Raw genomic sequence first — 23,087 nt, 5'->3', positions numbered from 1 at the left:
TTTCATTAAGTAAGCCTTGTCTGTGTAATTGGGTGGGAGTTGACTATTAAATAAAAAGGAATTGTCTTAAACTGATTTCTCAACATGACTTTACCAAACATTGGAGTTGATACTAGTTCATTATTAGACCAAATTTGTTGCTCCAAGATGTCGATCAATGAGTGTTTTGAATTAAATTGTGTCCATTACACAAAATTTGTTTTTGATTTCTTTTATCACTTCATAGAGAAATATGTGCCAATTACCTTCAAGTTTCCAATTTTCTCTGACATATTTATTGACATCGCTGACGGGACATTGCTTAATAATCTGAAATCGTTATGAAAGGAATGGAAATGCAATTGCAAGTTGTTTATTCACAATATTTTAAAATGCATTCCATAATTGTTTAATGTTTTTTGACATGATGGTATGTACAGTATTGCACTCTCCATGCTCAGTGCAAATGCAATATTGTTTACCCTTTTTGATAGCAAATTTGGTGTGACCATTTTTAAAGAGTAGTTTCAAACGAAGAAAAGATTTTTAATATAATTGGACTAATTATAATTAATTCTTCTTTCCAATATTCACTTCTCTTTTCCAATATTCACATATTTAGCTACGAATGAACATGAATTGAAGCTTTACAAAAATTGTAAATCATCCGGCATGACATTACATCCCGATTGAGATACAACATTGGTATTCTAAAGTTACAGTGTTAACAATTATAATGTTGTGAAAAACAATGAAAAGTCAATGTCACCGAAACTGAAATGTGAGAGTACCTTTTGTTATCCAACAGGATTTCAACTGATGAATTTCTGGTTTGAACCTGACCACATTTTAACAGAATCATTAACAACTGGCCTGGAATTGTTCCCTCTTTTTGCAACCACCTCACCACTTTATTACTCATGGCTATGGAACTGGAGAATGATAGTAAAAGCCACAGAAAACCGGGAGGCTAAACTAAACCAAAGATTACACTGAAGTATATGGGTTTTATTAAGCCCTTTAAAATACAAACAGAAGGTGGATCTTGAATAAAACAACTTTGCTTCAGAAAATATAATTTATACCGACCAGTTGGAAAAATAGAGAGTGGTTACATCTAAACAGAGTTAAGATTTGCTGTGAGATACTACAAAATGAAGTACAAAGTCAACATGCCAGAATCTGTGAGACCGTTAATGATTAAAGATGATTAATAAACACATTTATTGATTTTATGGAATACCAACCATCACCACGCAACCATTATTTCGCCACTGCAATCCAGCACAATTTTGGAAATTCCAGAAAAAATTCAACTTCAGGATTTCACTGCCACGATGGACATGATGATGCTATTACAATTTTAAAGCCTTTCTGTCATTCGTAGCCAAATGTGTAAATGTTGGAAAAGCGCATATTTAATATTTTCGCGAGAGAGGGAGAAAAAATGCTCACCAAATTTGCTTAATGTAAAAAATACCAACAGAAATTTTGAGTAAATTTTAATTTAATTGGACTTTAATTCATTTACCTCATTAAACATTATATTTTAAAAATTGTATGTAGTTAGAGTATAAAGATAATAAATTACAATAATTTTTTGTAGAATAGTCTCTAAAAATCAAGCATTTTATGCTTGACAAATGTTACATGATGTATGTTACTTTTGTCCAGTTTAAAAATACAAATTAAATAAACAGTTACTATAATTTAATCAATTTTAAAATTAACATTTTGCGGGCATTACTATAATTTAATAAATTTTAAAATTAACATTTTGCGGGCATTGACACATTTTAAAACAATGTTATTATTAATGTATTTCAAGCAATAGTTTAACTTATTTATTGGAAAAAAACTTTCCCACAATGATCCTTCTTTTTTTTCCATAATAGCTCTTTTTTTCATTCGTTCTTTTATATAGACAATTTTGTCTTCATTTGATGGTCATTTCCATGTGTTTTTAGCTTAATGCTTGAAACTAATTAATTTCCATTACTTGTCATACTCTACAAGCCACCCGTCACCAACATAAAGTGTTTCTTTATTTGATAGAAGATAATGCGGGCTCATCTCCTTCAGAATCTTTACAGTTGGGCTCATACTGTACATGTACGGCTGTATTACTTTTACATTATAATTTTGGTAATGTGTCTAATATCTCCTTTATCATTTTCTTCAGTACAATTATAGGCATTATTGTATAGTGAAATACCATACTCCTATATTTTTAATAGCATTTCGTCAAACTAATCCACTGACAAATTGAGCTAGCCGCATGTACTCATCCCCAACTTTCTTGTTCTCCTTCTTGGTAGGTTTCTTTAAATATTATAGGTCACCTGCATCTACAGCTAAACCGTACCTTATTTAGAACATCATGGCAATCCCAGCAATCAATTTCTCTGTTACTTTGAAGAATGGTAATGTCAGGAGTAAAAAAGTTCATGGCTCATATCATCACTTAAAAGTTGCTGAACTAGTTGAGAACTAGTCTCAAAATCAACCTTGTTTAGAAGAATTTCTTTACCATCAGAAAAATTGTAATAAACTTCCAAGTTTTAATGTCCTGTAGCTTCTTTAATTGTGGTAAAATTAATTATTAATTTGAAGCAATATTTTCTCTATTTTAGATAAATATTTTGTGGTTAATAGTTTTGCTGTGGTCTTTATGTGTAGCATTTTAAATGCATCTTTGCAACTTCCCCTTTTCTTCTCTAATTTTAACATCCACCAACAAAGCATCTGCATCCTGAAATTTGTTTCATGAATGTTTTTTTTCAATTCTGCAGGTACTAACTGCGTATATCAAAGGCAATTTTTGTAAATAAGATGTACTCCATCTGGTTCCATAAATGAGGAAATTTAGGCCTATTGTCTCCCATTCCCACATTTGTTCCCTGTTAAAACATTGCTACAAATCTGCTTTTTTTATAAGTTCACCTGTCAAGTAATTATGTGTCCACACCTAAAGTGACTACTCTTACAAAGGGAGAATGTGTTGAATCTGCTTATTGAAATTATAATAAGCAATAACCTCACAAGCCACCAGTTTTCTACAGCCTGTTGAAATGAAATTGTCTAAACATTATAGGGTCAGGTGGTAATTCATTACATACATGTACAAGCACTAAATTTAACGGCTTGTGCCGCAAACTACAGTCTGTTTTCAAATTTTAGTTTTTCTACAAATCCTTCTAATGCAATGTGAGCAAAGAATATTGTTAACTGATGATCATCAGAAATACTTATGCCATTTATTTCCATCATGTTGATGCCATTCTCATTACAAAGTCATCTTGGTATAAAATAAGCTTTAAGGCAGTTGGCTTCTCTTGATAAAAAAAATCATTATTCTTAAATACTGAACCGTACTGTTAATCATGTTTGCATTTGTGTTCTTCTTCAAACCTGACAATCAATCATGTCAATTTTCAAATGATCTGATCTTTAATATTCATAGCAATATCACCCTTACTGAGGTTAGTGGCATTCATATTTCCAGTTGTGCTTGAGAAGGTTGAGTAAACTTTAATATTTTGTATTGCAATTTCTTCTGTGGTTACCCAGGTATAAATTCCAGTTGGAAATTTTACCATTTGGAAATTGTCCTACTTGGAAATTCGTTTTTTCCAATTGGTTTAACTGGTCCCAGTTGGAAAAGGTCCCAGTTGGAAATATTCCAATTGGTCCCAGTTGGAAATGGTCCCAACTGGGATTTTTTCCAACTGGTTTAGCTGGTCCAATTGGAAATTGTGCCATTCCAAAAATGTTTGGTGGTCCAAAAAGAAATCATAGTCATAGTAAAAAAATACACGAACAATTCAATTTATAAAAATCACATACTTCTATTAACAAGAAAGATGTTCTTTGGCATGTTTGTATATTGCAATGGTTTAGGATGACAAGGCCTAAAAAATGCTTATGTTGCCCAAGCCCTATCGACCCCAAATATTTTTTTTTTCCTTTTGGAGTACAGTACTTTTTTATCCTTTAGAATTTCTTGAAATTCTTCGTTTTTATTACCCTTTTTCGTGTTTTTCATTGCATTGTAAAAATAGCCCTTTAAACAGGTATTTCTAAACTGCGCAAACTGCAAACCAAACATTGGGTAAAATGTCAGATTTTACAGTGTCAATCACGCAAACCTAAAAAAAACCCAGTGCAAACCTCTTCCAAATCACTTATTATTGGTTCTATCATGACTATCATAGCAAGTAATTTATGAAAAAAAAATTATGAAATTGCTGTAAGTTGGCCTTTTTTTTGGGCGAAAAACATCGTTTTTTTGGTAAAATGTCAGATTTTAAAGTGTAAATCGCGCAAACCTAAAAAAAACCTGCGCAAACCTCCTCCAAATCGCTTATTATTATTGGTTCTAACATGACTAGTACTGTCATAGCAAGTAATTTATGAAAAAAAAATTATGAAATTGCTGTAAGTTGGCCTTTTTTTTTTTGGGCGAAAAACATCATTTTTTGGGTAAAAAAACCCTGCGCAAACCTCCTTGGGTGAAAAAATATCAATTCTGGATTTACGAAACATTTCAACAAAAGAAGACAATTTCTATTTCAAACAATAATACTTTGTTTAATGCATTTTTTCTCAATTATTTACAAGTTTCTTTACTTCTTCCTTACATAAGATTGATTGTATTTAGAATTTCCGTGTGGTTCAGTAACGTTCAGTACTCCTCTATATTCATGTACAGCTACATATTTTCCATTTATTGTGTCCTCGGTGTACGTAATTTTCCGTTCATAATCAGTTTCACGTTTCTTAGAATAATAGCGATGGACATTAATAGTTCTAGCATTACAACCTTCCACAACTAACTCAGTGTACTCTTGAACTTTACTCTTTCTCTTGGTTTTTTTCTAAAATCTCCCATCATCTATCTTGTCAACTAAAGTTAATCAATGAGATTCTACCCCAAACTCTGCCTTTTTCTCTTTTTCATACAACCAGCTTTCTCTTTGCTGGGCGGTTTAGATCTGCAATTTTCTCGGTAATATACTTGTTAAACCGACTTGTCTCCACAGCTATTTCCTCTCTTGTTTTTTTTTTAGTTCGAGAGGTAGTCGATAAATCTATCTGGAAGAGAAAGACATTTATTACATATGTGATGTAGACAATGTTAAACAAAAAACCCCACCCCAATATTTACCAACTGGATTTTGAAAATAACGGCAGTGTTATCTCTGAGTGTATTTTTCATAGCATAGAATGTATCATGTTCCCTACAGTGTTTAAAAGCAAGACCAGTTATTATTTATGAATTATAGGCCCTATGGGTTGGGCGCTCATTAGAGTAGCACAAAAACAATGATGTGTACAATTGTAGGTTCCTAGGTCAGCGCAAAATTGTAAAGGACTTGCAATAAGCATTGTGGGTATAGCAGCCCCAGCTCTGTGATGTTCACCCTCGTTGATGGCTCCTCGCATCCCACTGCCCGATTGTCATCCACTTGTAGGACAGGTAGTGGCTGCCATTGGATGACAATTTCTTGTTACACAGCTTCACTGCTCCATCCAAAGTCGAGGCCTGTCTGGGTAACAGGGAGACCACTCCTTTGACGGAATCCCAGCGACGGCAGTGGGTCGTAGCGTCATCCATGACGTTCGCACTTCCTACGAATTCCGGGACATGCACCAGCAGGTGATCCTTTGACGTGCCCTGCTTCAGAGTACATACAGTACTGCGATGGGGCAGGGATAGCTCGTTCACTTGTTATGGCGGTGATTTCTCCAATCGATTCCACTTCGTCAGTGACGTACTGTGAACACAAAGTGTCCTAAATTGTCAATGTTTTTGTGTTTTGATTGTGTGTAAATGGTGTGTGGTATTAATGTAATTGTTATTTACCTGTGCAAGGAGGTATGTAGTGCGTGTAGTGTGTGCGTCCTTAAAGAAACAGTTTGCATACAAACTTTTTATATACATCAAAATGTAAAAAATCTATTTAAAATCACAAAAATACATACTACTACTTCTACATCCATAAGATAATCAAGCCAAAATGGCATTGTTATCTGCTCCTTTATACGGCTGTTGCTTCCAGCATCACTGTAAATTACTTGGAATATCTGCCGCATCATTTTGACAGACAAGGAAGGTGATTCACCTAAAGTCTCCAACCCTTTGCAAAATCTTTTAATTGAATAGTAAAGAAAAATAATTCTTGCTATTACAGGTTTGTTTGCGTATCATGCTTTACAACAGGGTTTTTTCATCCAGCGAGCGGGCAAAGTTGTTGACCAATTGTGAACAGTCTCTGCATTGTTTAACGTCAAATTTGGAAAAAATAGCTGCTATCTTGATTTCTACCTTTAATAAACTGTATCATTAAAGTTCATTTAATCTTATGAGGTTACCATATATGAAGCAAAAATTTGGAAAAAATAGCTGCTATCTTGATTTCTACCTTTAATAAACTGTATCATTAAAGTTCATTTAATCTTATGAGGTTACCAAATATGAAGCAGAGGTTTGACTTCATCATACCTATACCCAATACCCATCCTCAGCTTGGCCAATGGTGTCTCAGTGAACACGACGGACATCCTGTTTTGTGGGTTGAACCACCTTCATTTCAAACATTTCATGGCACTGTCCCCAATATTTGTTCTGCAAATATAAACATACTGCTAGAGGCACTTGTGTTTTCTTCACCAAGCGACTGAAATATCTCCACAGCAGTTATTCCATCGGTGCTGCAAATATTCAAAATTAAAAACAATGTACACATAAACATTGTAACGCATTTTAGGTCTTAAAGACAATTAAATGTTATGATGATGAGTGCAAGTCAATCTAAAAAAAAAAATATGGGCGATAGCAATGTTTATATCCTTGTTTTCATTGGACATCTTTCTTCCTGTAGAATTGCACTGTAGTCTCTGCAATAAAGATGCAATACATAATTACGAAACCGTAAATTTTAAACTCTCTTAAACAACATCAACTGCAAGTTGACTTTCTTGGGATGTTGCTAAAGTACCGCTTGCGCCTAGATCATACAAATGCAATCAGTGTCGGACTAAGTAATTGAAAAAGATAGTCTTCAGGGTTGCAGAAAAGAAACATAATAATAATAATTAAAGGAATAAAAAATAAAACAATTTTTGTATTAGTATTTATAATTTGTAAAAAAACACAGATGGGAAGATTTTAACAATTGCTTATGTGAATCGTCTTGTTTGGTGGAACTCCAATCAAATGGGGTCACATAGCTCAGTGAATGAAGGGTGTGTTGACTATTATACTCGACACCATGAACAACATACACCAACAACATGAAGTGTCACTTAAAATATAACAGTTTGTTGGCTTTGTTTTGTTGAAATTTGTCTGATGTCAATGTTGTTTATAATAGGCTGCTGTGCGTGCGTGAATGAAAAATGATCTATTTTTTTTATGACATTGCATTTTTGCTCTATTGGATAAATTTTAATGATTAATGTACAGTATATTTATTTTTTTATGCATATTGTAAATTTTTTTGTATTTTTGTTCTGTAATGTAACTTTTTATTATATGTACTACAATAATTTCAGACTTGTTCTGCTTTTTGTAATGTTTTTTATATACCGGAATAAATAAATTAAAAAAAAAATTCATGTAGTCCCTTACTTCTCCTATCTAGATAGCCGACATTCTTACATCTTTGTTTCCTCTGATCCATGTGATCATGAGTTTCTGATGCATGCAATCAATCCATGTTGAGAACATCTATCACAACCATACTACTCTGAATAACTTGATTGCTTTAACCATTACTTTCGTTTCGCAGATAACACAACTTAGAGACACCATAATTTTTCTATCGATACATTGAAAACCATGTTCCAAAAGGTACTTTAATTCTGTTATTGTGTCTTGTAAAAATTCTAAATCACTTGGTTTGTTGCCATATGTTAGGGCAACAGGAAATACCTTAACCAGTTCCATATTTATAATGCTGTATAGAATTGGCCAAAAACCGAGACTCGCGCTGTTGAATAGTGGATCTCTGTCTATATTTAAGCTGATATCAACAACATTTGTGTTATCGCATACTGATTTATGAAATGATTGGAAATTTTGTATTAAAATCTGATATACATACATATAAGTATTGCATGTTAAGACTTCTCCTCTGAACATATCTTGGGTTTTTTTAAGCAGAGCGTCAACTGCATTATGTAATTCATTGATCCATGTACAAAGGGTAATAGCTAATGCCCTATATGGAGCAACGTCTTCATCTTCGGCTTCATCATCAAAATTTGTTAAAATATCAAAATAGTGATTTAGAAATGTCACATCGTCATGTTCTGCTTCTGCACCATTTCGAACTGAAGACTGCTCTACAAAACAACATACTATATATGTATATAGCAGAAAGTAGAGGAGCGTAATATCCAATCTGCTGACAGTACTGTTTCGATCTTATTAGATCTCGTCAGTGCAGCTCAGGTTTCGAAATATAATAATATAATGGCGATAATGATGATTATGAGGACTATGATAATAATGTTGATGATAAATCAAATCAATCAAAAAATCAAGTCAAGCTTGGCTTCGACCGAATTAAGTTTTGTTTCTATCTTTTCGAATCAGTTGGTGACATAATCTTGAAAGACCTTTATCTTCAGAACAATAGAATTTTGTCAATGAGACCAGAGGTTGTGATACGGTAGTGCAAAGATGTTCTATGAAATTACCGATATGGGCATTAGAGAGAGCTTTCGCCTTACTTGTATCTAAGGCCGTGTTTCCGCAGCCAAAAATTAACCGATAAACTGCCTGTGGAAATGGGGTTTAACCGATTCCACTCGAGAAAAATTAACTGATAATAATCTCATTCAAATCAGATAATTATCAGATAAATGCGATAATTTTTAACCTTTGACCTGAAGAACAATTGTTGCGATGTGATTGAGCATCTGATTGTTTGGTAATGACTGATCATGCTGATTTTTAACCAATAATTTTGTTTTGGCTGCGGAAACACAATACAATCGACAGTTCTATATCATTGGTGCTTTGAGTAATGCACTGAAAAAACTGAGCTTGGGAAAATCACATTACACACGCTTTAAATTCGTATCATTAGTATTATACTAACTATAATTATAGAATATTATTAAGGACAAACTTTAAAGACCCCTACCCTGCAATTTTGGACGTTTTTTGGAAAATAATACATATATATCACTTTAAAAACATTAAACCATGTCATTCCTTGTCTTAAATGTACGTTTTATGGTAAATTATGATAAAAAGTGAGAAACAATGCACTACCTAAGTAGCTCGCGGCGATCGACCTCTCGCGGACGGTCTTAGGCCTAGCCTAGCTAGGCTTAGTTTTGTAGGCCTAGCTGGTAAACATCGGTAACGTACGAACATCGTACGCTAGCTATATACCTAGCCTGACGTTGTATAGTTGCTGCATTAATTGTCTTTCTATTTTTGCCAGACTCCGTTGATACAAATTGGGGAAAACCCGGTATTTTCGCTGAAAAGTTAGGAGTCTTCCATTTGTTTTGGCCTCACGATCGATCGAAAAGTGGGCGAATTACAGGTGAAAAACAAATATATCAATCCGCGCGCAATGCATTTTGGGATTTATAGCGGGCCGCTATAATTATTAGAATCGACTTATTTTTCACATTTTTAACCGTTTAAAGACGAAAAAAGTTATCGCAATAGGACCATATAGTATTATTTTTACATTAAATATAGTTTGTGATCTTAAATTAGATCTAAAAAACGTAGGGAAGGGGGCTTTAAGTAAATTACCATTTCTAAAATTCTAGTACTCACTTCTTAACGCTCTCCTCTTATTTTCGCCCAATTCAGGTTTCCCCTTTCCATGGCCGTAGATAGTCAGGTGGTTGTCGCAGTCTTCTTTATTTATGATCAGCTCTAAAATGGATAGCACTAGCTTGTCCACGTTACCTGCGAACATCTCGCATTGTCATAATTTTTTTTTTAGGAACACCTTTAGGAACACATACCGTGCTTAGCGTGTCCTAAAAATGTCATTTCTGTAAAGTACAACCAAATACAGCCATGAAAAAACAAGATGTTTTTAGATTTACCAACATGTGTACAGTAAAGTAATACAAATTAACTACATGTCTTACCGTCCTCGCCATCAACTTGTACTGTAGAAGCTGGAAAAGAAATGATTAAAGTGAACAAAATTGTACTGTATAATATACAAAACATGTTTCAAATTGTATAATTATATAAGCCGTGGATATAATGACCGTATACAGTCAGAGACGGCTGGCTAAACCCAATAGAAAAAACGTGTGGGATCCTGGTGGGATCCCACTGGGATTTTAGCGGGATCCCGTCCCGTTCGACCGGGGTTTTTAGTCGGGATTCCCGGTCAAACGGGACGGAATCCCGTTTTGATATCCCGATTATTTGTGATTCCCAATCGGGATTTATAGTTGAGATTCCTGTTATTTCAAGAATCCCGAGAACGATATCCCGATAAAAATCCTGATTACCAGATCAAAAATCCCAAACGGGATCGTTTTTGGGTTTCCCGAAATAACGGGAATCCCGAAAACGATCCCGCTCGGAAATTGATTGATTTGGAAATACATTATTCGAAAATCTAAAAACTTTGAAAATTTATCGCGAAAAATGCTGGTTAGGCCAAAAAAAATAAATAACCGGTCTCTGGTCAGACCTGATTTTCAGAAATGATGCGGCGATGCGGTTTTTTTTTTTTTTTTTTTTTACAGATGGTACAGAAAAGGTAAGGGTTAGGGCTTTTTAGTTAATTTAGTATGCTAAAAATCAATATGCGAGGCGAATTGTCTGTAGTGGAGCATTTTTAAATGATTCAACTTCAACTACTACTTTACTTAAAGTCATATATGTTCATATTATATACATTCATTTAAAACTGACAAGTAGACATTTTATAATAAAGATATCTTCTGGGATGTATGATCATACTGTAAGTATATATAGAAAATTAAAACTACCAGCAATGATTCATTTAGTCAATTTATACATTATATTGTGACTGGAATAAAGATGTGTGTTAATCTATTTATTGTTTGTCTAACTTTCTTTTTCTTTTAACAATGGTCTGCTTATTTGGAATTGCTTTGCAAGTGTGACATATTGGGTAAATGTTTTGAACTTGGGGTCCAGTCAGTAAATCATCTCCCGATGCACAATGACAGCAAACTGCTGCAAACACCCCAGAAGAATAGTAGGTAACCTCAACTGGCTGAACACATTGCAAATCTTTCCTGATGAATACTATCTTCAAAATGGACTCTTCCTCAGGCTCTAAATTATCTGGCACAAAGTCTGCAAGATCTGTTCCACAAGTGTAGTCTAGTTGACTTAGAGCTGCTTCCAACTGATCTAGCTGCTCCTTTTTTAGCTTTCGTGCTGCATGCATGACTCTTGGTTTACTGCACTCTTGACAAGAAACAGTTTTTTTCACACGTGCCGATGTCTGTGCCGATGGATTAAATGGTAATCCATGGCCTGTCTTTTTACCTTCTTTGAGTGACGGGCGGTCACATTCAGTTGTTGGAGTTCCATAGATCTCTGTAAACCCCTTGTAGTGTATTCCATCAGCTGCCATGATAGGATCAGGCAGAAAGTGAAGGTCTTTAAATACACTTTCTGTGAGCCTTGGGGGTTTGTGGAAACCACATTCAGGATCCGAACATTTGAGAACACAAAAACTGTAGTGTCTTAGTTGGCAGTGCTTTTCAAAAAAGTTTTTAAGACTATCAGATTTTTTCAGGTCCTTCATGGTAGCATTTTGAGGCAACTGTGCATCGATTTTGAGGACATGGTTGTGATGGCCATCCATATCATCTGTTGTGGCAGGTGTAAATGATCTAAATGGAACACCCTTTAACTTTAATTGCCTGAATAATGATGATATTAGGCAGATGGTGTCTTGAAGGCCATCAGACAGTGAATCTTTGAGAGCTGGATGGGTTGTAGCAGCTGAACGGATGTCTGCAACACTATTGCATTTAGCAAGCAAAGCCTCCATCTCTGGTGAAAGTTTTTGGCGCATAACTCCTACAGCTTGCAAGGCTAAATTCAAAATTGACATGATACGCTCACATGGATTTTTCCAAGAATGGCCTGGAGGAGTTCGTGCTGCAATGACTGCATCAAAATCACCTTCAAGAAAAGCTGAAATGAGTGATAGTTGTACAGAGAGGTAATTTACTCGGTGGTCAGGACCGCCATCTGAATACAAAAACAACACTTCCTTCAATGGTTTTTCGCCTTCTTTGAGCATACTCATAAGCTCAGTGGCATGGCGTAAGGGCGAAGAAGACTGAAATACTGAATCCTTCTATAGTCTCAGGGATGTCAAGTCGAAGGGCTACACTTGGTGTTAAAGTTTGCTTTGTAAAATCATGATCAGACACTTCGAAAGACTGGGTGTCCTGGCTCACCTACTTTTATTTTGTGTTTATCGTCAACACACAGCATTTCTGAGTGATCTCGCAGCTTAACAGTCATCTCCTTTTGATATCTAAAAATAGCAGATGCATAATGAGTGTCTTGATGTTCTTTGCGCAATTGCCTTTGCTGTATCATGAATTTAATTTTGAGGCGTCCTGTGTACTGCAGTGATGCCTTTGATGTTGGGTTTTTTGGCCAGAACTGTAAGCGAAGCCACTGTGGTGATGGTATGGGTACTTCTGGAGGACACACCTTTGAAACACATTCAAGTAAATTTGGAACAGACATGGCTGTTGCCAAGTATGTTACAGTTCCATGTCGTCTCTCCTGTACTGCAGTTTCTACAACATTCTCCATATATTTTTCAACTTCATTCCAAAAGGGCTCATACTTGGATGGTCTACCTGGATTGTGTTCCCTGAGGTCAGTTACAATATCTGGATCACCAAGCTGAAGAAACTGTTTAACTCGTTTGTCTAAAGCAGCAGCATCTGTATCATGTGCAGATGTCCAATCACCCGTGAGCCTCTTATACATTTCCCGAAGATAATATGGTTTGACTTTAGCAATTTTTCCAAACATACCAACAAACTCTCTACGCATCTGCCTGGTATGAAACTTGGGCAATTGGTTTTGGAGTGATTGTGTCACACACACAGATTTTGACATGACATCATCAGAGCAAGATGTGGACATTTCAGGAATTTTCCAAATGAAATGAAAATTGCCAACATTTCCACCTGGAGAATGTGTGAACAACACAGTAGGATATGAAAGCCCATGCTCTTTCAAAAGTGTCAATTCTTCATATCGCATCTTTCTATCAAGTGATAAAAAATCATTAACAAAAACAGGAACAAATCCAGGCAGATCCCTGATTTTGTCGAGCAAAGACTGAAATTTCCGAACAACAAATGGTACTTGTGATGTATTTGATGGCAGGACTACCATACTTGTACATTCTTCAGTAGAACGAACCTACAAGGAAATTAAAATTTTTTTTATAGTTTTGATAAATTAGTTTTAGTTTTTAAATACACCACCTTGAACTGTTTTTTTTATTGACTACAGAAAAATTACCAGGTTTCACTATCATAAACATTCTGCTGTATCCATGAATTCCAGGCCAAATCTACACTTGAATTCATGGATTCACTCAATTGTTTAAAGAGATGGTAAAAAGTTTAATAGTGCAGTGTGGAGCTTTATACATACCGGTTTTAAAAGACCTTGATTCAAACTTTTTTCTTCACTCTTTTCAATTCAATTCAATTCAATTTATTTTCATAAGATACATCATTGTGAAATAATATTACAGGGTGTTTTTTTTTTTTTTTATAATTAGAATGCACTTATGCTGGAGAAACATAAATAAGCCCGGAGGGCTTTAAGGCTAGTTCCACCAGAGAAAAAAAAATAATTCAAAAAGTATATATAATAAATGTTTCAAAAGTAGTCAATAAATAAATAAATGAAAATAAAATATGAATAAATAAATAAATAACAAGAATAAAGAAAAAATAATAAACAATTTAAGCTACATACACAAGCACAACAAGACACAGGACAAAAACACGTGACAGAACGAGGACAGAAGGGACGAAGACGCTGGACAAGAGTTAAAAAACTGGGTTAGAGGATAACGACTAAATTCTTAGGGGAGATCGATTGAATACTTTGATATCAACGATGATTTGTAGCTAAACTTGAAGGATTCGAAAGAGCGGTTAGTTAGGGAGGTGTGAAAAGAATTCCATAAAATAGGGCCAGTGGATTTAATTGAGTTTCTTGCTGTGGAATGGTTATTGATTGAGATATATTTATTAGAGTTGCGGGTGTTATAATTGTGAACTTCGTTGTTTTTTGTAAAGAATCGGTTAAATGTGATAGGAAGTTTGTGATTACTAAATTTGTGCATGAACAAAGCAGTCTGTAAATTATTTATGTCGAAGATGTTAAGAGTTTTTACTTTGTAGAAAAGGGGTTTGGAATGAGTGAGGTGTTGGGAATGGGTACAGATGCGGATCGCCTTTTTTTGTAGTTTTGCAATAATTAAGATGTGGCAGGATAAGGGTATTATAAAGGGAAAGTAAAATGTTTTGTGGGAAAGTGAATTTGAGTTTGTTTATTATACCTATAGATCGAGAGATTGTGTTGGAAATTGTATTAATGTGACGCTTCCAGTTCAGTTTGTTGTCAATTGTCACTCCAAGGAATTGAGTATGATCAACTTGTTTGATTAAAACATCGTCTATGAATATTTCGATGGGGTTTTCTTTAGATTTTTTACTATTTGAGAAGTGAATAAAGTTAGTTTTATCAATGTTTAATGAGAGTTTGTTAGTTTTGAACCAGTTTGAGACGTGATGAATTTCGGAATTAAAAGTTGAAATTAATTGGTTAAGGTCGGGATGAGAGAGGAAAATATTGGAATCGTCGGCAAAAAGAACATAAGAAAAAGAACTTGAGGCTTGTTGGATATCATTGATGTAAATGAGGAAAAGGAGAGGTCCGAGTATAGATCCTTGGGGGACGCCACAAGTCATAGGAAGGCAGCACGAGGAGTGAGAATTGAAGGATGTGATTTGGGTTCGGTTTTGGAGGTAGTCAGAGAGTAGAGAGTAGGGAGTCCCACGAATGCCATAGTGATAAAGTTTAGATAGTAAGATGGAATGATCAATTGTGTCGAAGGCTTTAGAAAGGTCAAGGAATAAGCCGATTGTGTGATGATGTTCAGAGAGGGCAGAGGAGATTTTGTTAAAGATATCGAGAACGGCAAGATCAGTGGAGTAGTTTGGTCTGAAGCCATATTGATTGTCTTGAAGAATATTGTGATAAGAAAAAAAGTTAAAAAGTCTATTATATATAAGACGTTCGATTATTTTTGAAAAACACGATAGAAGAGAGATGGGACGATAGTTTGCAAAAGAGTGAGGGTTTCCTTTTTTATAAATTGGGATAATTTTAGAAGTTTTTAAGGCTGTAGGGAATTTTCCGGTAGACAAGCACAGATTGAAGATGTATGTTAACGGTTCCGAAATTAGAGGTGCAATGTCTTTAACTACTTTTGGAGAAATGTCGTCAAGGCCCGGACTTTTACCGTTTTTGAATTTTGAGGTTATGTCAATAATTTCTTTTTTAAGAAGTAGGAGCGAAAAAAATAGAGTTTTTAATAGGGTCTTTTAGAAAATCAGAATGGCTCCCGGAAGATGATTGAATGTTTGAGGCATACGTAGGACCTATTTCTGCAAAGTATCGGTTAAAACGGGGTCGGTGATTTTTGAGTCATTGTTATTAAAGAAATTAGATATATTTTTGGTTGTATTTTTGCCAAGTGCGTTGTTGATTGTTTGCCACGTTTTTTTAATGTTGTCTTTGTAGCTGTTAAATTTGTTTGAGAAGTGTTGTTTACGTGATATTTTTATAAGTTTGGTTAGTTTGTTTCTATAGTCTATGTACTTTGTTTTGTTCTTTGATATTGGTAATTTTAAATATTTTTTGTACAACTTGTTTCGAGTGTTTATGGATTTAATAATTCCTTTTGTTATCCATGGTTTTGCTATTTTTCGTTTGTTTATTTTAATCTTTTTTCTAGGTATGTTTTTGTTATATAAGATTGAAAATTTGTTACTAAATAACTTAAAAGACTCATTTGCTGAGTTATGCTGGTATATTTCATTCCATTCAGTGGTCATTATATCAATTCCTAGTGATGCAATTGATTTGGCATTAATTTTTCTTGAGTAGAAGTTTTCTTTAGCATTGGTTGTGGGTTCGTTTGATGTGTTCAATAGAAGAAATACAGGAAAGTGATCAGTTATGTCGTTGAAAAGAACTCCTGGAGTGATGTTGTGTTTTATTACGTTAGTGAAAATGTTGTCGATGAGGGTGGATGATTTGGTCGTGATTCTTGTAGGTTTGTCAATAAGAGGATAGAGAGAGGCAGCGAACATTGTATTCAGAAAGTCATTGGTGGGTCCGTGGGTTGAAGAATTTAAAAGATCAAGATTAAAATCTCCACAAAGGAACAAATGTTTATTCTCTTTAGACAAGGTATCAATTGAGGTAGATAGGTTGTTGTTGAATGTATGAATTGAGCTGTTGGGCGATCTATAAACGATTCCTACAATAGTGTTTTTTGGAGATGTATCGAGTTCTATAAAAAGTGATTCGCATGATTGGTTAGATGTCAGGTTGATATCATGTCTGATCTTAAATTTTAGATCATTCGAAATGTACAAGGCAACTCCTCCGCCTTTCTTTCCTGTGCGGTCGGATTGGGCCATTGTATATCCTTGGATGTTAGTAAGTGGAGGAGGAGCATTGTTATTATTGAACCAGGTTTCACTGAATCCTATTATTGAAAATTTATGATTAAGAGTGTAAAGATAGTCAGTTATAGAATCAATATTTTTGGTTAGGCTACGGGAATTCATGTGTATTATACTGAATTTGTTATCATTAGTAAATCTGGTATTAAATGTATCATTAAAGTAGTATTCACAGGCATCGTTGTTGATTAAATAGTCATTATAATCGTCAGTGTTGTTAATTGTTCTATTTAGTTTGAATGGGTTAATATTTAGGTGTTTTAATTTTGAGAAATTAATTGATTGATCATGATTAAGTTGGCTTATTTCATGTTGGAATTCTTCGTCGTCATCGATGTGGTTGAAAGGAAGTAGATTGCTTAAGCATTTATAACAGTAGTAGGGGTTGTAAGGGTTAGAAGATAAACAGTTAGTGGGAGCAGTGTTGTGATATATTGCACAGCAGGTATGGGCGTCTAAAGTACACTTATTACAGTACATAACATAGATAAAAAAAGAAAAAAATTGATTGGTTACAAAAAAAATAAGAAAAAAGGACGATTATTAATTACAAGTGTAAAGAATAATACGTTCGCATTAATTTCTCGTGATTTGCATTTATAAATTGATAGATAATGGCATAAAAAAATTGTAAAGATGATTAATTATGTTCATCACAATAAATTTAAAAAAGGAATGACGTTATAGCCACATAATTGAAATAATATATTAAAAGCAGGTAATGCTATTAGTAATTTGATGAACGTTAGGGTAAATACTAGCTGTTAGCTGTAGTGTATACGGGCCATATGCATACATACACATCAGTATACACTTAGCAATAGGCCTAATGAAGATCGGAAATTGATCTGATGGTAACCTTTCTTTTGTTTTTTAGAAGACAGTTTATTCTTCCATCCATAGACCAGGCAGCTTCGACGTTGTCATTCCGTCCCGCCTCTTTCAAAAGCTGCATCCGTTTTTGTGTTAGGTTTTCAGTTATTGTGTATGGAGAATGTTTTAATAGTTTCTTGTTTCGAAATACGTCCGCACGAGTAGAGTATGCTTTGAACTTCATTATGATTGGACGGTAACGGGACGATTCGGCCCTGAGACGATTCGGCCCGGGACGATTCGGCCCTGGGACGATTCGGCCCGGGACTATTCGGCCCGGGACGATTCGGCCCTGAGACGATTCGGCACACTTAAATTTATCGGCTTTGATATGCATTTTATAAGCTTTTTCCCCAAACTTTATTTCCAGAGAGACTATGGGGTAGTACTACTAGGGATAAAGATGCAATAAAGCAAACATTTTGAAAACATTGTCGAAAATGATCAATTTTTAGTCACGCGAACGATGTAAACAAGTTACGCCCTCTGTTGGCCGCTTGGCGAATGCACGAAATAAACAAGGTTTTCGAAGTAATAAATTGAATATAAAATTAGGTTTTTTTGATAATTTATTATATATATTATATCAAAATTGTCAATATCAATAAAATACGGATTGTTAAACACCTTTAAAAACTTGATAAATACCCAAAAAATGAATATGAATTTGGTCTAAAGTGAGACGTTTCGGCCCACAAAGTGGGATGTTTCGGCCCAAAAGTGGGCCGAATCGTCCCACCAAAAGTGGGCCGAATAGTCCCGGGCCGAATCGTCTCAGGGCCGAATCGTCTCAGGGCCGAATCGTCCCTGAACCGATTGGACGAGGTTTGGATTTGATCTTGTCATGGAGTAGCTTTTTCTTGCCGAGTCGATGAACACGATCAAAGTCCGTTATTTCCACGTTTTTGGTGATACGAGATGTTATTATGTCTAATGCAGCTGCATCTGTGTTTTCGTTTGTAGATTCTGGAACCCCGTGTAATATTAGGCAGTTCCGTCTGCTATATTGTTCTAAGTCATCTAACTTTTCATTTATTGAGTTTATATCTTGCTTCAGTTTTGTGTTAGTCTCTTTAAGTGAGTAAATCTCGCCCTCTACAAGTTGGTTGTCATGGGTAACGCTTCCGTAAACATTTTGACTTACCCGATCTATTATGGTTTCACTTATCGATTTTATGATCGTTTCATTTTCACATATCGATGTAACAATTCTGTTGAGCAGGACCGGCGATGACAAGATATGTTGACTTATACTTTCTGCAACTATGTTTACAAGTTCTTTGTCATCGGATAGAAGGTGTTGTATATCCCTAAGTACCGCCGTATCCGAAAGTTGGCCTGGACCCAAGTCATCGGGCTGCGGTATGCTGGGTGGGTCTAACTCACCTTCGTTGTTGATGTTAATGACAGGCTTAGTAGAATCACTTGTTTTTGTAGATCCACGTTTTGGTTTATTTGCCGAAGATCTGGTAGCAGTAGACATTGTATTGGACGATTAATGTTTATTTTTTTGCCAGTGGTTAAGCTGATTATATGCAAATATTGAGTTTATTCAGCGAACCTTTTATGCACGTCAGCTCATTGTCGTGCCCGACAAGTCAAAAACTCAGCATACTCAGCATACTTGTTCATTGCCAGTGTCAGAGATTTCAAATTAGTAAACACCTCACTCCATTGATTCATTTTCAACCATGGCTATTAAAAAATAAATATATTAAGAAACAAAGATTTAGAATATTTTTTGTGGTCTGTATCTTGATTGGAAAAAGGATGTTGTTAATTTACATTTGTGGTGGCCTAATGATCATAGAAGATTGGCTATTTCAAGAGTTTTTTCACTTTTTATTGTCCATTTAATACATTCTTATGAGCCATAATAAAAAAATATATAGCCTAGGCTAGGTTTAAACTTCATAAACAATCAGAGTAAATTGGGATCATAAAGCCTAGCCTAGGCCATCAATGCATGAAATAGGACTAGGCTCACACACATAACGACTAGGCCTGGCCCTGGCCCTAATTCGTTTTTTGTAGTATGTAAATCAATACTGAATGACTAATGAAGTATATGCTAGGCCTATCCTATTTACCTGTTCTAAAATGTTAAACAGCAGTTGAGACTTTGTTTCTAACTCATCATGTCTGAGTCGCTGTATCAAATGCTTATGCTTCCCTGGATTATTGTATCCAGTATATAAATCAAAAATAGCAGGAATTGCACATTGTTGCTGTTCCATTTTAGGACGATGTGGATCAAGCATCCACAAAACATCACACAAGACGCCAACAAAATGTTCTCCGATATTAATGTTTGCTTTTGACCATCCTAGGCCACCGGCTCGTAAGAAAGCAATTATAGAATTATAAAGCTCAAACTTTGCATTTTTTCGTGTTGTGTCACGGCAGCTGGGCAGGCACTTTTCTATTGCATTGTTCATCAAAAGTTCAAACGCATTCGTTGCCTCAACAGCAGGCGTATTTTCTTGGATAATTTCTAAAACAAATTTAAAATATTTACCAAACTCAAGACAATCGGTAACGTTAACATTGAGAGGTATACTTTGGAAAAATCCGACCGGTGACGATCCAACCATCGCTATGACTTCGATCTAGGTGTAGTAGGCCTAGCAGTAGCAGAATCAAGATCGTCATCAGTAGTACATTTGGCTATTTCAGATTCGTAAATACTTCCCAAACTTGCCGTGCCATCACATGATATGATGCCAAAAGGTTTAATAATTTTAATGCCACAGACAATCGAAACAGAAATAAGTGGCATTTTATTGTTTTTCTATACTGTAGGCCTACTTCAATGTCCATTTCACAAACAGCACTGTAATACGACACGCTGCTCCAGCAGTCTGTCACACATACTCTCACCGACCGGCGCGTCATGTCACCGCGTTCCTAATCCTAGAGCATGCATGCAGCAGATATAGCCGGCCGACCCTCCCAATCAAGTCCAGGCTCGTCCGGTCCCCGCCGCCGGGACGATAGACAGTTGTTGCGCGAACGATTGATAAAAGTTTAGAAAATTTCATGGATAGGTGGCGCTGTTGTATGAAAAAAAAAACGTTGACGCGCAAGGTCTAAATCGACGCGCGCGCAGACCAGAGACCGTTTATTTATTTTTTTTGGCCTTACATTTAATCAATTTTATTTAATCAACTGAAGATCTGCAATGATGTGATCAAAAACGCAACTGTAAAAAAATAAGATAAGAAAGCGAAAATTAAATCAACTTCATTTTTTTTCCATTTCAATGGAGATTGTGTAATTGCGACACATAATTTTGTCTTGTACTTGTTGTTGCGTATGGCCCTGATTTTATCATTTAGTCTTTTCACAATGGTGTCCCACACCGTTGTTCTCTGCTCCTCGTCTTTTTGTGGATAGATACCAAAGATGTGACCTGGAAAAAAGTTAATAAATAAACCTGGTATTATTGCTATATTTCTTGTTATTTCTTTATGCATGGTAATTGTTTTGAACTTAACTTTTCTCTCTCTTTTGTGACCACTTTATCTATTTCGAAATGTTATTTATGGCAAAATAAGTATTTTTCATTTCATTTATCTTTACGTTTATAATAATACAAACATATAATAGTACTTAAAGTAATTAGTATCTTTTACCATTAACACTATTTCAGTTTTTAAATATTGCTGAAAAAGTTTCTTTAGGCCCTTTAGGCCCCTAATCATGTTTTTAATACTAATACGTTTTTGAATAATGTTGTTTTATGAAAATTTATTTTATACGTTCGATATTATATTTCATGGGTTTGTGTTATTTTAATCCAATTCACATTTTTAAATAAAAGTGTGTTTCCCAAATGATGAATGCACACGCATTTCTGTATACCACCACATGTTGTTTTTTGTATCAGAAGATCCAGATCAATAGTCGCCTCCATAACACATAGGATCGAAACAGCCAACAAATCGCTCTGATATAATATAGTCCTGGATACTTAAAATATCCTATTTTAATTTTCAAGCATATTGAGAATATTAAAAAAAAAAATTAAGTTCTTAACAGAAAGAATGTGATTTGTTGGCTGTCCTGGGATTACCCAGTTATTTGTTTTAAGACGAAAATGTGATTATTGGAAATCTAAACACAAAGGTAAGGCGTACTCACTTCTTAACGCTCTCCTCTTATTTTTTTTTATTTGTCGCAGTCTTCTTTGTTTATGATCAGCTCTAAAATGATAACGCTAGCTTGTCCATGTTACCTGCGAACATCTCGCATTGTCGTAATTTTTTTTTAGGAACACATATACCGTGCTTGATGTGTCTTAAAAATGTCATTTCTGTAAAATACAACCAAATGTTTTTAGATTTACCAACATGTGTACAGTACAGTAATACAAATTAACTACATGTCTTACCGTCCTCGCCATCAACTTGTACTGTAAAAGCTGGAAAAGAAATGATTAAAGTGAACAAAATATATATAATATATATATAATGGCGATAATGATTAAAGTCAATCAGTTTAGACCTACAAAAAATCGAGATATGTAAATCTGTTAAATATAATAATGATAATAATATACATACCGTTTTCACTGGTTTAGATGGAGAATCATTAGGTGAAAATGAGTAATGGGGTGGAGAAAGAAGTGGGAGAGCAGCTTGTTTTGCCGCCATTTCTACTCTCATTCCCTGCAATATAATAAGGTTAAAACATATTGGTACAGTACTAATCTTATGAAAATATTGTACTCGAAAAATGGTGTAACGGTACTGCATAAATTGTGCATCTTACCTTGTAAACACCCTTTATACATGCTCTGCAATTGGTCGAGCTTGGCATTGACCGAATTAAGTTTCGTTTCGATCTTTTCATAGCTAGTTGCCATATACCCTCGCCACCAGTTCCGGAAATCCCTCTCCTTTTAAAACATTCTTTTCGCATAGACTTATCTAAAAAGAATTCAATAAGATTTGTTTTTATATAATTGGTTTCTTAGGAAAAACGCAGTGACGTGTTGTGCATGCAAAGTAAACAAGTTCTGTACAGTGAGGTTAAAAAGAATTAAGTTCTTAACAGAAAGAATGCGATTTGTTGGCTGTCCTGGGATTACCCAGTTATTGTAAACACCCTTTATACATGCTCTGCAATTGGTCGAGCTTCGCATTGACCGAATTAAGTTTCGTTTCGATCTTTTCATAGCTAGTTGCCATATACCCTCGCCACCAGTTCCGGAAATCCCTCTCCTTTTAAAACATTCTTTTCGCATAGACTCATCTAAAAAGAATTCAATAAGATTTGTTTGAGGTTGACCAATTACGAGCAAGCACTCATCATTGTCGCTTTTGATTGGTCAAATTATTGAGTTAGGCTGCTAGGCGATGCATTGTGTTGCGTTCCTTACAGATTCGAGAACTAAACTTAACTGATAAATAATACTGTATGTGATTTCCAGTAGACCGGGATAG

At 35.0% G+C, this 23,087-nt stretch overlaps 1 long non-coding RNA gene across 1 annotated transcript; it reads right to left on the bottom strand.

The window, feature by feature from the left end:
- Positions 1-4,652: 4,652 nt before the first annotated feature.
- LOC144848654 (uncharacterized) lies at positions 4,653-21,919 on the bottom strand. Its single transcript, XR_013613897.1, has 5 exons — positions 21,784-21,919; positions 20,785-21,052; positions 10,111-10,140; positions 9,788-10,011; positions 4,653-5,073 (listed from the first exon to the last, which is right to left on the bottom strand). It is a non-coding gene; the product is annotated as an uncharacterized LOC144848654 (long non-coding RNA).
- Positions 21,920-23,087: the final 1,168 nt, after the last annotated feature.

The sequence above is a fragment of the Antedon bifida genome, chromosome 7 (genome assembly GCF_963402885.1).
Source record: "Antedon bifida chromosome 7, ecAntBifi1.1, whole genome shotgun sequence".
Classification (NCBI taxonomy): Eukaryota; Metazoa; Echinodermata; class Crinoidea; order Comatulida; family Antedonidae; genus Antedon; species Antedon bifida.
This window is presented reverse-complemented; position numbering and strand designations above follow the sequence as displayed.